This window comes from Budorcas taxicolor, chromosome 3 (genome assembly GCF_023091745.1).
Source record: "Budorcas taxicolor isolate Tak-1 chromosome 3, Takin1.1, whole genome shotgun sequence".
In the NCBI taxonomy this organism is placed as follows: domain Eukaryota; kingdom Metazoa; phylum Chordata; class Mammalia; order Artiodactyla; family Bovidae; genus Budorcas; species Budorcas taxicolor.
This window is the reverse complement of record NC_068912.1, coordinates 75,260,229-75,277,594: the sequence shown is the minus strand read 5'-3', so window position 1 is coordinate 75,277,594 and position 17,366 is coordinate 75,260,229. Positions and strand designations below refer to the sequence as shown.

General features: G+C 36.2%; 1 protein-coding gene across 1 annotated transcript in view; it reads left to right on the top strand.

Annotated features, from left to right (window-relative positions):
• LRRC7 (leucine rich repeat containing 7) overlaps positions 1-17,366 on the top strand; it is a 492,466-nt gene that overhangs the window by 270,944 nt on the left and 204,156 nt on the right. The window lies entirely within an intron of this gene.

The following is a 17,366-nucleotide window of genomic DNA, read 5'->3' as shown; positions in this document are numbered from 1 at the left end:
CCCTAAGTTATAAGTCTAATAAGTGACAGAGCTCAAATTTGATCCTGGACAGTCTTAACCACAGAAATCATGATTTATACAGTATAGAATTCTGTGTTTATATATCTACCACATTATGTCACTGCATTTCTTTATGTCTTTCAGAATTTTGATAAAATGTTAGCTTTACACAGTGGCCTTCTCTGACTCTTTTATATGAAATAGCAGCTCTCCAAATACTCTCAATCATTTTCACACTGCTTTACTTTCTTCATAACACTCTCAACACATAGTATGTTGTATGCTTGTGTGCTAAGTCCCTTCAGTCATGTTGCCTCTGTCCATGGGGATTCTCAGGCAAGAATACTGGAGTGGGTTGCCCTGCCATACTCCAAGGGATTTTCCTGACCCAGGGATCAAACCCATATCTCTTGGGTCTCCTGCATTGTCAGGCAGATTCTTTACCACTAGCACCACCTGGGATGCCAGCTGTATTGTATCCTTATGTTTGTTTCCTTCTCATACATCTCTCCCACTAAAATGGTAGCTCCATATGGCAGAGACTTTATCTGTTTTACTTTTATCTACATTCTTATATAGTAGAATAAGTCCTAATCCATAGTAGATGCTTAATAAAGATTAAATGAACAAATAAATGCTTCTTAGGATCAATTTATACTGTGATGCTTTGGTGCTTACAGGGTTTGCAAAGGTTTCTAAAAACTTCTTTAGCAGAATCACTTCCTGTTTAGAATAGAGACTAAAAAGAGTCACTATTAGACATCATTACACATTCCATGAAGCACAATTGAAGATATCCTGGAAATAGTAACTCAAGAGCATTTGAATCACGTGAATTTTTATTCTGGAAGCAACTTTGTTCTGGCAAGGGGAGCCAAAAGAAAAGTTTTATTTGACATCATTATAATTTTTGCATTTTTAAGAGATATCTGCAGCTTCTAAGTGGAGAGTGTTATAGAGGATACAATAACCAGTTGACAATGCCAGGGAAGTAATTCACGGGACAAACAATGATTTGAACTAGAGCTATGATGGTGAATATAGACATGAGAAGAAACAGGTTTCAGAGAGAGTAGAATCCATAGGACTTGTAACTAATTAGTTATGGGTTTTTGATTTACGTAGTATCAACTCATACTCAGGAAATAGAGGAGGTCTGGGAAGATGACTAACTTTGTTTTCAACCTGATAAATTGGAAGTGCAAACGATGTAACCAAAGTGTTCAGCAAAAAATAAAAAAATTTAGACCTGGAACTTAAGAGCATCTGTGATTAGATAGTTATATTTCAATCATCAAATGTTTGAGTTTGCATAGGGGGATACTATGTAGAATATTGTTCCAGTATCAACAGATTCTTAACCAACTTTGTATGATTTTAAAATTTTATTTATTTATTTTTGGCTGTGCTGGGTCTTTGTTATCATGCAGGGCTTTTTCTCTAGTTTCTGCTAGCAGAGGCTACTCTCTAGCTACAGTGTGTAGGCTTCTCACTGCAATAGCTTCTCTTGTTGCAAAGCATGGGCTTCAGTAGTTGTGTCCCCCAGTCTATAGAGCACAGGCTCACTAGCTGTGGCACACGGGCTTAGTTTGCTCCGTGGAATATGGGATCTTTCCCAACCAGGAATCAAACCTATGTTTCCTGGATTGGCAGGCGGATTCTTTACTGCAAGCCATCATGGAAGCCCACTCTGTGTGATTTAAGCTGAAAAGACTTTAATGATAGGACACTGGATAAATGAAAGAACAGACTATATAACAAGTAAAACTTAGAAAAAAAGGCAAAAGCAATTTTAAAAAGAACAGTGTAGTGTAATACCATTATTGCCACCACTGAATGCTGAATGCCACTGTTTGTACCGGCACCCTGCCAGCACTGCATTCTGACCACCAATATTGAACCATCGCCCTGCAGTGTTACTTTTGCCGCTGTTGCTGCTTAAGCCATAAAGAATTCTCCATAGTTAGCTTCTGTGGCAAGAAGGAAGCACGTGTCTGATGTAAAGCCCCTGCACCCAATTCACTGATGCCAGCCAGAGAAACTTGAAAACAAGATACCTGGCTTCTAAAAGGGATGTTGATCCCCAACAGCCAAAAGCCACCATGTACACTTACTCATCAACATTAGCTTTGTTCATTGCTGCAGCATGTGAAGCTGCATACTGTGGAGAACCATGGGGTAGCTCAGTAAGGGGGAGTTAGGACAGACTTCCAGGCGATTTTGGAGAAGGTTTGAGACATGTTTGTCTTTTCTGGATCAGGTGTTCTCTGAAAGTGGGACATTCGGTTATTGGAGATTTGGGCATTTTTTAACCCATGAGACCAGGAGAATGGAAAGGAATTAGAGTTTTCATGGGAGAGGTAGTAACACCTCATAGTAATAGAAGCACGAGGTCGGCTTTGGTCTCTATTCAGGTCTGATTTTGTAGTCGACTTATTTCTGTTTTATTGTATCATTGTCTGAAGAGTCTTCAACTGATAATTTTGTGAAATTGCTTATGATCAGCAGGGAAATCTCATGATTTGGTGGTAGGAGCCAGGCTAGCTACCAGCTGTCAGCTGTCAGGCCTGCTGTTCCTTTCTCAATAGGTAAGCTTTGCCTCCTACCAAGATTCCTAAAGTGGAAATTACCAAAATGCCAGATGTTGGGCATCCAATTTAAGAAATTACCAAGCCTGTAATTTCCAAATATTATTAGTCAGCTCAGGTTGCTGTGACTGAATGATTTGAGCAACAGGAATTTATTTCTCATAGTTATAAAAGTTGGAGGACCAAGACCAAGGTACTGGTCAATTCTGTTCCACAAGAGGACCCTCATTGGATAGGTCCTATGGAAAAGGTACAGCTTTTCAAGTAATCAGGTATGGGTGTGAGTATTGGACCATAAGGAAGGCTGAGCACCGAAGCATTAATGCTTTTGAATAGTGTCACTGGAGGAGACTCTTGATAGTCCCTTGGACAGCAAGGAGATCAAACCAGTCAATCCTAAAGGAAGTCAACCCTGAATATTCATTGCAAGGACTGATGCTGAAGCTGAAGCTCCAATACTTTGACCATCTGATGTAAAGAGCTGACATATTGGAAAAAAGACCCTGATGCTGGGAAAGATTGAGGGCATGAAAAACAACATATATATTTATACAACGTATATACATTTGTGTGTATATACTGAAATTATTTTTCCAGTAAGTTTAGTTAGCATCTACCATCTCATTTAGAGGCATAAAAATAAAAAGTAAAAAAAGAAGGAATTTGTTTCCTTATGACAAGAACTCTTAGGATTTCCTCTCAACTACTTTCGTATATATCATACAGCAGTGTTCCCTATAGTCATCATGTTATATATCACATCTCTTATATAGATTTTAAAATATTATTTTCTATTGCTCAGCTTCTCATGAGAGACTTCATATTGGTTGCATACAAACCAAAATGGTTTGGTGGGGGTTTTTTTTCTGATCTACAAAAATTATGACAGTTTTTCTTATAATAGTCCTCTGATAGCATAATACTTTTCAAGAGGCAAAACCACAACGATATTTTCACTAATAATTTCCTTTCATAAAAATGCAGTTCTTCTCAATTGTATTTTTTAATCTGCAGAGTCTTCTGAGACATATCTAAAGGGGCACAATTTAGTCTCATGGCCTCCCAGGCTAAATCTACCAGACAATGGCTCCCATTAGAGAATATAGCTAATTTAGGAAACTATAAATGGCTGTAGACAATAATATCTATAAGGGGATTATAGGTAGTAAAACCAGAAAGGTAGACTGGTATCAAATTATAATTTCCTTGAATATAGTGTTGAGGAATTTGGACCTTTCCCTGAAATAATTTGATTTCTGTGCCCAGAAACGACATGAATTGAGAGATTACTCTTTGACAGTGATAAATATGAATTAGCTGAAGCTGAAAGCTGAAGGTGGGCAACTAGCAAAGAGGCTGTTACAAAGTCCTGAGTCACCATAGCCCATGAAGTAAGAGGGGCTAAACCAATAAGTAAGTAAACTAACAAGTGAAAGCAGCTAAAGGATTCTTCATCTTTTAAACCCTAATTCTAATATTATCTGATGTTGTTGTTGTTTGGCCGCTAAGTCATGTCCAATTCTTTGTGACCCCATGGACTGCAGTACGCCAAGCTCCTCTGTCCTCCACTATCTCCCGGAGTTTGTTCAAATTCATGTCCAGTGGGTCGGTGATGCTACCTAACCATCTCATCCTCTGCCACCCCCTTCTCCTTTTGCCTTCAGTCTTCCCCAGCATCAGGGTCTTGCCCAATGAATCAGCTCTTCACATCAGGTGGTAGAAGTATTAGAGCTTCAAATTCAGCATCAGTCCTTCCAATGAATATTCAGGGTTGATTTCCTTCAGAATTGACTGCTTTAATCTCCTTTAATCTCCAGTCCAAGGGACTCTGAAGAGTCTTCTCCAGCACCACAATTCAAAAGAATCAATTCTTTAGCACTCAGCCTTCCTTACGGTCCATTTCTCACATCTGTACATGAATACTGGGAAAAAACATAGCTTTGATTGAACAGACTTCATCAGAATGTTATCTGATATGAAGCCTTTTCTGGGTCAGGCAGAGAGGATGAAAAGAGAATATATATTCAAGACATATAACAGAGGAAGAATAAATAGATGCTTGAAATTCACTGATTTGGAGGGTGATAGAGGAAGAAAAGTTAGGAATAGCTTCCAGGTTTCTATTTTAGACTACAAGGAAGGTAGTGATAGCATTTATCAAAATAGGAGATAGAGACGTTAGAGGCAAGTTCTTTCTAGCAGCTTTACTGGGACAATCAATCCTTCCTTCTCTTAAAGTGTGGTGGGCTCCATCTTATTTTGGCACTGATGGTTCTCCATCCCCAAGACCTGTGAGCTCTACTCACAGTGTGAAGGTCCAGTTTGACTCTGGGAACGTGACCCACTGTGGCCTCACAGGGGAGTTATTTTCTGAACCAGTCTTCCGCATGAGTGAACTGCTTTGAGAAAGAACTTTCTGTGTCTTCCTCAGGCTTTAACGCTAAGGAAACAAAGAACTCCTTGGAGTCCCTTCTTGTTGCCAAGAGTTTTATTGAGAAAACATTTCTCTATTTCCCAAACATGTCAAATACTTCAGTACCTTGGAGAATGCTGATGTTTGCGTCCTTTCTTTGCTTGAAATTTCCTTTTTGTCTGCTCTGTCCACTGAACTCTTCATCTCATTAGCCCTAATTCCAATATTATCTGATATGAAGCCAACTCTGGGTCATTTCCTGAATCACAAGTTCTCACAACACTGACATTTTCTGGGCAACATGAGTCCCAGGCATAATAAATTAGCACGTTAATTTCTAAATCATTGAACTTCTGAATTTTCTGTTAGAATATAAACTCCATCAGAGCAGGGACTATGTTTGTTGTATAAATCCTTGAATTACTGTTTAACACATAAGAAAAACCTCCAATTATCCATTATTATTGTTAATTTTAAATTTTTATGTCCATTTCACTAAGTTGTGAGGTACCTGAAGGCAGTGAGGACATGTTAGTCCTAGCCCTTAGCCTAGTGTGCTTAATAGATGTTCGTTACATTAATGAAATAATTGTTTGTTTAATAAATTTAAAAGGCTTAATTTACAAGGAATTTGTAAAGTGAAGTTTCAGAGTAATACAAAAGAGAGATAATCAATTTGTTACTTTGTCTACAGTGACAATGATGATATGAAGATCAGACCTTTCTTCCTCTTTGGGCACTTAGCTAAGTGTTTTGTAACACTGACAAAAAGTGAATCTTTCCTCAATAAAATTCAGGTTCAAAAACGTAATTTTTGACAGTACATTGAGAAACACTGTTTAAACTTATGACTTTTTAAAAGCAAGACTGATTTTATATAATTACCCATAAGAAATAGCGATATTAGAATTTGGTGTCTTTAACAGTTCTTTGATTGAAATGAGTCTTCATTATGATGCGCATTTCACAATGGTCTCATCTGGAGTTTATTTGTTACCCATTGTTCTATTTGGTTTCTCTTATATAGTCTATTATTTCTGGTAGCTATTGCATTATATTTTATTTCACAACGTCTGACCACAGATTGTTACGTTTTAGCATGATAGACTATATCCGTGGGGGAAAAATTAGTCCTGTTTCAGTTCAGTTCAGTCGCTCAGTCGGGTCCGATTCTTTGGGACCCCATGAATCACAGCATGCCAAGCTTCCCTGTCCGTCACCAACTCCCAGAGTCCACCCAAACCCATGTCCATCGAGTCGGTGATGCCATCCAACCATCTCATCCTCTGTCGAGTCCTGTTTAAGGCCAATCAAAAAGTTATCTTAAGTGAATTTGTTCTATATGTACTGATAAACACCATTAAAAAAAATACCAGTAATGGAGGTTTTAGCATTGAAATATTAAGGGAAGAATCTCTCATAGTAAATACATAGAAGAAAAAAATCTAGTTGAGTCTGAAGCAAATATTTTAAGAAGAAGCTGAATTTAGAAAAAAATTTGTGAATATATACCAAATATAAAAGTGAAGAGGTATACAGATTTGAAAAATATTATCTTTATCTTATATCTGAAAATATAAAGTAATAAAAAGTAAAGAAAACAGAATATATATAGACCTACAGTCATTGTTTCTGAAAAGTTGAAATTGTAAACATCAGAAATCATACCAAAATCCACAGAATAATTGATGAAAATGAAATTGTCAAAATGAAAAACTAGAATTTTGATAAGTCAAATTCAGGAAGGAAAAAAACATAAACTACTTATAACATTCTTGAACCTAGAAGGTATTATGTTATTAATCAATGAAATAAGTCAGACAGAGAAAGATACATACTATAGGATTTCACTTATGCATGGAATCTGAAACCCAAAACACAGGATCAAACGAACAAAAAAAAAACCGAAACAGTCACAGACACAGAGAACAGATGGTTGCCAGAAGGGAAAGGCATCAACGGGATGAGTGAAATGGGTGAAGGAAGTTAGTACAAATTTCTAGTTATAAAGTAAATAACAGGGATGAAATGTACAGTGTGAGGAATATAGTTAATAATTATGTTATATCTTTATGTGGTGACAGACGGTAAGTACTTATCATGGTGATCAATTTGTAATGTATAGAAATATCGAATCATTATGCTGTGCACCAAGAACTAACATAGTGTTGTAGGTCAATTATACTTCAAAAACAAGCAAACAAGCTCATAGAAGAGAGATCAGATCTGTGGTTACCAGAGGGGAAAAAGCAAGGAGGTGGTTGAAGATACAAATTTTCCAATTTTAAGGTCAATAAGTACTGCTGCTGCTGCTCCTAAGTCGCTTCAGTCGCGTCCGACTCTGTGTGACCCCATAGACAGCAGCCCACCAGGCTCCCCCGCCCCTGGGATTCTCCAGGCAAGAATACTGGAGTGGGTTACCATTTCCTTCTCCAATGCATGAAAGTGAAAAGTGAAAGGGAAGTCGCTCAGTCGTGTCCGACTCTTAGCGACCTCATGGAGCAGCCCACCAGGCTCATCCATCCATGGGATTTTCCAGGCAAGAGTACTGGAGTAGGTTGCCATTGCCTTCTCCAAAATAAGTACTAGAAGTGTGATATATGACATAAACAATGTAATTAACATTCCTGTATATTCTATTTGAAAGTCACTAAGAGAGTAAATACTAAGAGCTCTCATCACAGGAAATTTTTTTTTCTTTTCTTTTGTTATCTATATGAAATTATGGATGTTCACTAAACCTATTGTGGTAACCATTTCATGATATAAGTCAAATCATCTTGCTGTACATCTTTAAACTTATACAGTGCTGTATTTCAATTATAGCTCAATAAAAGTGGAAGAAAAAATCAACTAAAGCTGCAAAAGCTATGCAAATAATTTTATACATATTTTCTATTTCTTTTTAAATTATTTAAAATGCATATTATCTCTAAAAGTCCCAAAAGTGCCTTTGTACTTAATTTAGATAGTAAAATATTCATTTCTGCACTAGCTTAGTATTGTCAAAAACTGTCTTTTCTAATCAAGAACAAAAGTACTAAGACTATTTCTTTTATTTCTTTTATACTTTTGCCTAAAACTCAAATTAACAAATCAGGATTTTTTTTAGGATTTTTTTTAAAATGAGTTATAAGACACTTCTGGGATTTAAAAGATTTCTATTTTTACTTTAGATCTGCCACCAACAAGCCATGTGACACTCTTAGACGTACTTAATAGCTTGGTAGAAGGAGTGTATTTAGAAATTTGCTTTTGGCAATAAGAAACAGAATTCTGAGTAAAAGTGGCTTTTTAATTAATAAGTACCTTGTTGTCCATAACAAAGCCTTGAGATAAGCAGTTCCGGTTTCCGTGGCTTAACAACTTTACCAAAAGCTTTTTTTATTTTTCCACATGCTATTCCCCTCATATTGGTTGTCATCCTTGGGTTTGTTGCCTCATGGTTTCATAGTGTCTGCCACAACTCCAGACCTCACATTTTCATTCACACGTGAGAAAAAGAGGAGAAAGAGGGACAGGGGGAGAGTTCTCATGCCTCTCTCCCTCTTTTTAAATCAAGGGGAAAATTTTTTCTTAGGATCTCCCTGAGAATCTCTTTTCCTCCTCTTTCTGTTCTAGTAACCAGAACTGAGTCATATGCTTATGTCCTAGCTGCAGAGGAGGTTTGCCTAGTAGCTCTTTGGCATTTCCAGTTTCTGATGCAGGCTGATACCACTGGCAAGGAAGAAAGAGAAAGGAAATGACAGTTGCCTGGGAAACCAGCCATGGCTACCTTGGCAGATTATTTTCAAATGTCTTTATCTGCTAAAGTTCAAATTCTATGACATCTTAGTCACAGGGTTGTTTCTGTATTATACATCAGTCAGTGTATCAACACTCTAAGGCCGGATCTATCTAAAAGTACATGAATATATAGAAAGCCCAATGTGGCAAGTTATAATTTTTTCATCAAATAATAGGAAGAAATAATAAGCCTGAAACAATGAGCCTGTGGGTGTGTGTGCATGTCTGTGTGTGTGTATGTGAAAAGGGTCTTATAAAACACACAGGGTCCCTGCTCAGTTTAAAACTATAGGAGTTTTAAAATAGCTTTGCCTGAGTGCTTTTTCAGTGGCATTTGAAACCTATTCATGAGCAGACAGTGTAGCTTGCAGCATATTCTAATGCAGACGAACATCTTCATAGTTGACTATGTTTCCCATAACCTCTTGATTGGACAGCTTCAGTGCAAGTTAGGAGCTTCAGTTCCTCCAGCGTGGTCATCCACAGAGATAATTGCTGTAGTTGCTGCTCATATGTCACCGTCCCTCCAGAAAGAGTTCAAAAAGTCTTGTACGATTTCTTCTTTGTTGCATTGTCATGAGTTAGGAATGCACAAAAATGTTTGGTCAGTGGGAAAATTCATGCTCAGAGTGAATGAACGATTGGTTCTGGTCATAAACCCAAGAGGACTAGAGAGTAATGAAATCCAGCCTTCTCCTCAATCTAATTAGAGCAGTGCAGAAATTGTCTTATATCTGGTTGCTGTTTCAGTTCGGTTCAGTCGCTCAGTCTTGTCTGTTTACAAGGTACTATTTTACGCTTCATTGGAAAAGTTTATCTTACTATATGAACTAGAGGTCATCTTCAGAAGTTACCTGTGAGTTTATTTCTTCATACAGAATACTTTTTCATGTTATGCATTAAGTTAGAGACATCTAGTTATAGGAAAGAAAAATTTTTCAATATGACATCAAAAAATCAGCTTAAACTTTTAAATGTTGAATATTTAAATGGAAAAAATATTTCCCACAGACACACTGATATGTGACAGTTTGATATAAATTATACATTTTAAATATTTTTCTAATAATTTATATACTGTAAGGAGAAATATCTTAATTAGAAGCATTTGCAAATTGCTTAATTAGAACTAAAAATAAAGTCTTCTCAATATTCTTCAACAAAATAATAGATGTTTTATGTGGTTACATGTCCTTCTGGGACATCCAAGAAGTCAGTTTAGCTTTTTGTTGCTCTTCTTAGGAGGAAATTGAATGGATATGATGGAGAGTACATAAGTATTGTAACTGTAACTTTGCCTTAAGATTTAACAATAATCAAGGAAGAATTTTTTAAATTTTTATTGGAATATAGTTGGTTTACAATGTTGTGCATTATCAGGTATACAGCATAGTGAATAAGTTACATGTAAGCATACATCCATTCTTTTTTTAAGATTCTATTACTGTATAGGCCATTAAGGGAGAATTTTTATAGAAAATATTTTATCATAGAAATTATGTTATTGGGTACTAGATTTTACATTTTTTCTGGTGTGTAAAGATAATGAATGTACATTTCTTCAAAATAAATGAGGTATGCCAGTGTCGCATTTTTAAAGGATATAAATTCCTGGGCCTTCTTGTCCTCAGTACATATGTCATAAGAAATGATGTCCATCAGCAGATGAATGGATAAGAAAGCTGTGGTATATATACACAATGGAGTATTACTCAGCTATTAAAAAGAATACATTTGAATCAGTTCTAATGAGGTGGATGAAACTGGAGCCTATTATACAGAGTGAAGTAAGTCAGAAAGAAAAACACCAATACAGTATACTAACACATATATATGGAATTTAGAAAAATGGTAATGAAAACCCTATATGCAAGACAGCAAAAGAGACACATATATATAGAACAGGCTTTTGGACTCTGTGGGAGAGGGAGAGGGTGGGATGATTTGGGAGAACGGCATTGAAACATGTATAAGATCATATATGAAATGAATTGCCAGTCCAGGTTCGATGCATTATACAGGATGCTTGGGGCTGGTGCACTGGGACGACCCAGAGGGATGGTACGGGGAGGAAGCAGGGAGGGGGTTCAGGATGGGGAACACGTGTATACCTATGGTGGATTCATGTTGATGTATGGCAAAACCAATACAATATGGTAAAGTAATTAACCTCCAATTAAAATAAATAAATTTATATAAAAATAAAGAAATTATTTATCTCAAAATGTATAATATAAGGTTCATTTAAAGAAACATTGTGAACAAGAGAAAGACTCAATAGTGTGGTAGAATTGGCATGTCCAAAGTATAAAATGCAAATGTCCATTTAACATAGGAGATGGATTAGGTAAAGTGGAAAAATAGTATATTCTTTCCCTAAGTTCCAATGAGAGAGAAACATCAGACAGTAGGAACTGAGGGGAGTTTTCCTATCCTTGTGACATGAATAGCCACTAATTAGAGAGTGTCTGAGAACATTTGAAAGACAAGTTAAAAGCTGGAATGAATAAACCCATGCCAAAAATTTGCAGAATCTTGCAAGAGTCAGCAAACCCAAGTTACTGCACTGGGAATTTATGGAGAAACAAAATTCCTGCCAACTTAATGTGGCTTCAGAAGTAATTGTATACTTAAATAGATAAAACCTCTGAATCTGATAAAAAGTAAATCACAGATTATACAATTTTATCAAAGTGACAGATGTACCAAGATATTGCGTTATTTCCCGTAATTGCTCTAACTGGAATCTTTACCAGATTTGCAATTGGATAAATGCTATAAAGTAATAGCATTCTAGTAAGGATTTAATTTTCATAAGTGAAACCAAATGACACTATTAAGAACAAATGCCCCTAGATTCCAGTAACATGTACCCTAAGAATAAGAATTTCAAATAGTGCATAAATATAATTATCTAGTGGCATTATCTAATGATAAATATTTCTGGTCCTTAATTTATCTGTTATATCAAGTTTTGAAGACTTAGATATTTCTTATGGACCAGGCTTATATCATAAACACATTGAGCTATTTAGACTGATGTAGAACAGGGGTTGGAAAATTATGGCTTATATTCCAAATTTGGTGACCCTTTTTTAATAAATAAAACTTTATTGGAAAACAATCATCTCCATTTGTTAACATGTCATATATGGCATTGCACTACAATAGCATAATTGAGTAATTGAGACAGAGAAAATATGGCCCACAGAACATAAAACACTTCTTGGCATATTGAAATTGAAGACACTCAGTCATGTTGGACTCTTTGCGACCCCATGGACTCTAGCCTACCAGGCTTCTCCATCCATGGAATTTTCCAGGCAAGAGTACTGAAGTGGGTTGCCATTTCCTTCTCCATGAGATCTTCCCAACCCAGGGATCAAACCCGGGTCTCCCTCATTGTAGGCAGACGCTTTACCGTCTGAGCCACCAGGGAAGTCTTCAGTTCAGTTCAGTCGTTCAGTCGTGTCTGACTCTTTGCAACCCCATGAATCGTAGCACGCCAGGCCTCCCTGTCCATCACCAACTCCCGGAGTTCATTCAGAATCACGTCCATCGAGTCCGTGATGCCATCCAGCCATCTCATCCTCTGTCATCCTCTTCTCCTCCTGCCCCCAATCCCTCCCAGCATCAGAGTCTTTTCCAATGAGTCAACTCTTCGCATGAGGTGGCCAAAGTACTGTTTCAGCTTTAGCATCATTCCTTCCAAAGAAATCCCAGGGCTGATCTCCTTCAGAATGGATTGGTTCATTCCTTCAGAATGCATCTCCTTGCAGGAAGTCTTATATAGCCTTAAACAGAAAAACGTTTGTTGACTTCTTATCTAGCCTTAAATAGAAAAACGTTTGTTGACCCCTGGCATAGACTACAGTCTTAGAGCATATACTTTTCTTAAAAACACTCATATTTAAACAATGGTCAAGCCAAATAATTTAGGCCAGATTTAGATGACTAGCCACTGCTGGAAAAAGTGGCTGCCCTGTGTCAGCCCTGACACTAACTTTCCATGTGACCTTAAACAAGTCATCAAGTCTCCTCTAGAGAGAAGGGAACATTCCTTTTTCCTGAGGTTGCAGTGCATAACACCAAATGGCAAAAATCAACATGGTCTTTTTTTTTTTTTTTTTTTTTTTTTTGTTTTGTTTTGTTTTGTTTTGTTTTGTTTTTGTTTTTTTATTTTTATTTTTTATTTTTTTTTTTAATTTTAAAATCTTTAATTCTTACATGTGTTCCCAAACATGAACCCCCCTCCCACCTCCCTCCCCATAACATCTCTGTGGGTCATCCCCATGCACCAGCCCCAAGCATGCTGTATCCTGCGTCAGACATAGACTAGCGATTCAATTCTTACATGATAGTATACATGATAGAATGCCATTCTCCCATATTATCCCACCCTCTCCCTCTCCCTCTGAGTCCAAAAGTCCGTTATAGACAGCTGCGTCTTTTTTCCTGTCTTGCATACAGGGTCGTCATTGCCATCTTTCTAAATTCCATATATATGTGTTAGTATACTGTATTGGTGTTTTTCTTTCTGGCTTACTTCACTCTGTATAATCGGCTCCAGTTTCGTCCATCTCATCAGAACTGATTCAAATGAATTCTTTTTAACGGCTGAGTAATACTCCATTGTGTATATTTAAAGAAGAATGTGAAAGTCAAACCAGGGGAACGTGTCTGAAATAGTTATAAATGCAAGGCAAGCCTGAAGTGAATATTTGGGAGCTGAGAGGCAGAGCCTGATTGGTCAGAGTTTCAAGCAGACAAATGAGGATGATTTGATCAAATTTAAATCCTGTACTCATGATAGGAAAACACAAAGGCTTGTGTTTTCATGCACTAAGTATATGTCTATGATTTTATGGACTAGGATGGAGAAGAACACAATTTCATCATCTGCAAAAAATCATTTAAAGCATTCTCCTAGTCTAAGAAATGTCCTGTAGAAAAGAGAAATGTTTTTGATCATATATATGGGAAATAGTCAAAATGAATCTGTTAAATAATCATAATAAGCATTTGTATATTTTATGAGAAATCCTGCTGATAAGAAACCTATTTGACATTTTTTAAGCAAGATTTGCCAAAATGTTCTGGCCATCTGAATTTTTTTTAAATCATGCAACACATAAGTCCTTAGGAAAACTTCAGGAAGCTCTGACCTCAATAATTTCTTAAAATATTTCCAACTCTGAAAGTCTTCCCTAAGTTTTTCAATACCAAACTCTTAAAGACCACCTACCATATGTCAGGCACTATTCATGTGCTTAACTTATTAACTTATTTTAATCATCAGAATAACCCTATAATGTAAGGATTCTTATTATCATTTCCATATTACAGATGAGAAGCGAAGATATTCTTGTTGATTTAAAGTCAAACAGCTAGTGAGAGGTAGAATTGGGATTTAGATCCAGGTTGTCCGAATTGATTCTGTGTCCTAAACTGCTTTCCTTTTGGAGTTTTCTTGCTATATTTGAGATATCAAAAAGAAAAAAAGAAAAAGAAAAACTCACCTGAATATTTCACTTAGTATTTTTTATTATTTGATTTTTTTTTTTTTACTTTACAATATTGTATTGGTTTTGCCATACGTCAACATGGATCTGCCATGGGTGTACACATGTTCCCCATCCTGAACCCCCCTCCCACCTCCCTCCCTGTACCATTCCTTGGGTCATCCTAGTGCACCAGCCCCAAGCATCCTGTATCCTGCATCAAACCTGGACTGGCAGTTCATTTCACTATGATATTATACATATTTCAATGCCATTCTCCCAAATCATCCTACCCTCTCCCTCTCCCACAGAGTTCAAGACTGTTCTATACATCTGTGTCTCTTTTGCTGTCTCACATACAGGGTTATCGTTATCATCTTTCTAAATTCCATATATATGCGTTAGTATACTGTATTGGTGTTTTTCTTTCTGACTTACTTCACTCTGTATAAACAGCTCCAGTTTCATCCACCTCATTAGAACTGATTCAAATGAATTCTTTTTAATGGCTGAGTAATACTCCATTGTGTATATGTACCACAGCTTTCTTATCCATTCATCTGCTGATAAACATCTAGGTTGCTTCCATGTCCTGGCTATTATAAACAGTGCTGCAATGACACCGGGGTACATGTGTCTCTTTCAATTCTGGTTTCCTCGGTGTGTATGCCCAGCAGTGGAATGGCTGGGTCATAAGGCAGTTCTATTTGCAATTTTTTAAGGAATCTCCACACTGTTCTCCATAGTGGCTGTACTAGTTTGCATTCCCACCAACAGTGTAAGAGGGTTCCCTTTTCTACATACCCTCTCCAGCATTTATTGCTTGTAGACTTTTGGATAGCTGCCATTCTGACTGGTGTGAAATGGTACTTCATTGTGGTTTTGATTTGCATTTCTCTGATAATGAGTGATGTTGAGCATCTTTTCATGTGTTTATTAGATGTCAGGACTAAACTTAACATAAGATATAGATAATTCTAAGACAGATGAATTTCAGCTTTATCTGCCTTTAACATTATGCATACTTCTTAATAAGTAAGCTAATGTATATTCATTATAATATTCATTAAATCAGACCTATTAGGATATCTCCTTGGCAACTGTTAATTAATTGTAGATGCCTGGTAAAAATTGAATGGTTTTTCTTTGTAAATATTTCTAGAATTCAAACATCTCACTGGTAAAGAATCATTCATTCATGCACATATGAATATCTTCACTAAACAAACACTGACTGAGAAGCTATTTGTATGACTGACAATTTACTTGCTTTCATGAAGCTTGAATCTAGCAGGAGGAAAATAATTAGGAAGTAATCAAAAAGTATTTTAATTTTCAGTATTAAATATTAAAATAAAAATATTAAATAATTTCAATGGTAAGTGTTAAGAAAATGGAACAGGGCAATATACAAAGTGAAGATGGGAAGGGAGATTTAATTTGGGGATATGAGGAGGAAATATATGAGCTGAGTGGAAAAGGAGCCAGCTTTGCAAAGATATATGGGTAGAATGTTACAGGCAGGAGAAGTAGCAATGATAAAAGTAACAGTCATGTATATTTTACACATTTCTACCACTTTTACATATATAATATGAACATAGGTTGGTAAACATCATTTAACACAAGTGAGTACCAATTTCATTAGAACTTGATCATTAGAACTTCAGATAACTAGGCAAACATTACAAATGAATCTGAATTATCAGCAAGTTACTTCGTTCAGACAAGTGATGATGAAATTGTCAGCATAACTGATGGAAAATGTGACCCAAACTGTAACCAAGTCCTGATGTTTTCTCGCTGATATAAGGTTGCGATTGTGCCTTCTAGGCCAGTCATTTGTAAGGGAAAGTCATACCAGTTAGATTCCTGTGCAGAAACAGGGAAATAGGCTCCAGACCCACATGTGTTTACCATAAGGACAAAGGTATACAATCGAATGAGTACACTATACTCACATTTCTTCTCCATGAGACCTGATTACCCTGTTAGAAAATGCAATCTTGTTATAAGAATTCTTATCTTCCTCCTCTGCTTAACTATTCTTCATAGCACTTACAACCTTCTAGTATATTATTTTATTTTACTTAATCATTTTATTGTCATTATCATCTGCAATGGAAGTAGAGTCCTTTCAAGGAGTAATTTTTCTTTCTTTTCATACAGTGCTATTCCCCAGACCCCAGAAGTCTCTCTAGCACATAATAATCTTTCAAAAGCAGTTTCTGAGCAGAGAAAGAGTACACAGATTTTTTTTTTTTCATTTCTAAGTGTCCGAAAGAGTCTGAATTATAGTAGTATTTCATTTGCTGATCATAAAAGTCCTATAAGATAATGGATACATAAATTTTAAAGGTGAAGGAACTAAATTTTATTAAGATTTGAGTCAACAATGCCTCCAGAGTTTCTGTACATAGTCAAAACTTGAGGATAGCATTCTGGTTAGTGGGGAGATAAAAAATTTGAAAATCAGAAGAATGGTACTATCTTTTCCTATGTTGTTTGTTATACTTGAAAATGGCTTGATAAATACTGATTATGTATGTAATGTGCATAAGTACTTCTAATCTTTGGGACCAACTCTCACCCAAGGTTTACAGTTATTCAAAGCTGTAACATCATCAAGCCAATATGCTTAGGAGATAATGAGTACAAAAGTTAGGAGTAGGGGCTTTTAGTACAAGCTGCTATGTATAAAATAAGCTACCAGGGTATATAGTACATCTCAAGGAATATAACCAATATTTTATAACATCTATAAATGAAATAAAACCTTTTAAAATTGTGAATAACAAGAAAAATAAAATAAAATAAAATTGTGAATAACAACCTTGTCCACCTGAAACTTACATGATATTTTAAATCAACTCTACCTGAATAGAAAAGAAAAAAGTTTGTCTATAGCAGAAATTCATTTAAGAAAGTAAAAATTGACAAGATTGATGATGAAATTGTGGCCATACTGTGGAATTTTAAAATGCTTCATGAAGAGCTGAGTTTATCCATTGGTTCCCAAACCTGTGTGGATTATTAAAAATATGGATGTTAGAGCCTCAACTGGTACCTTGTATTGGT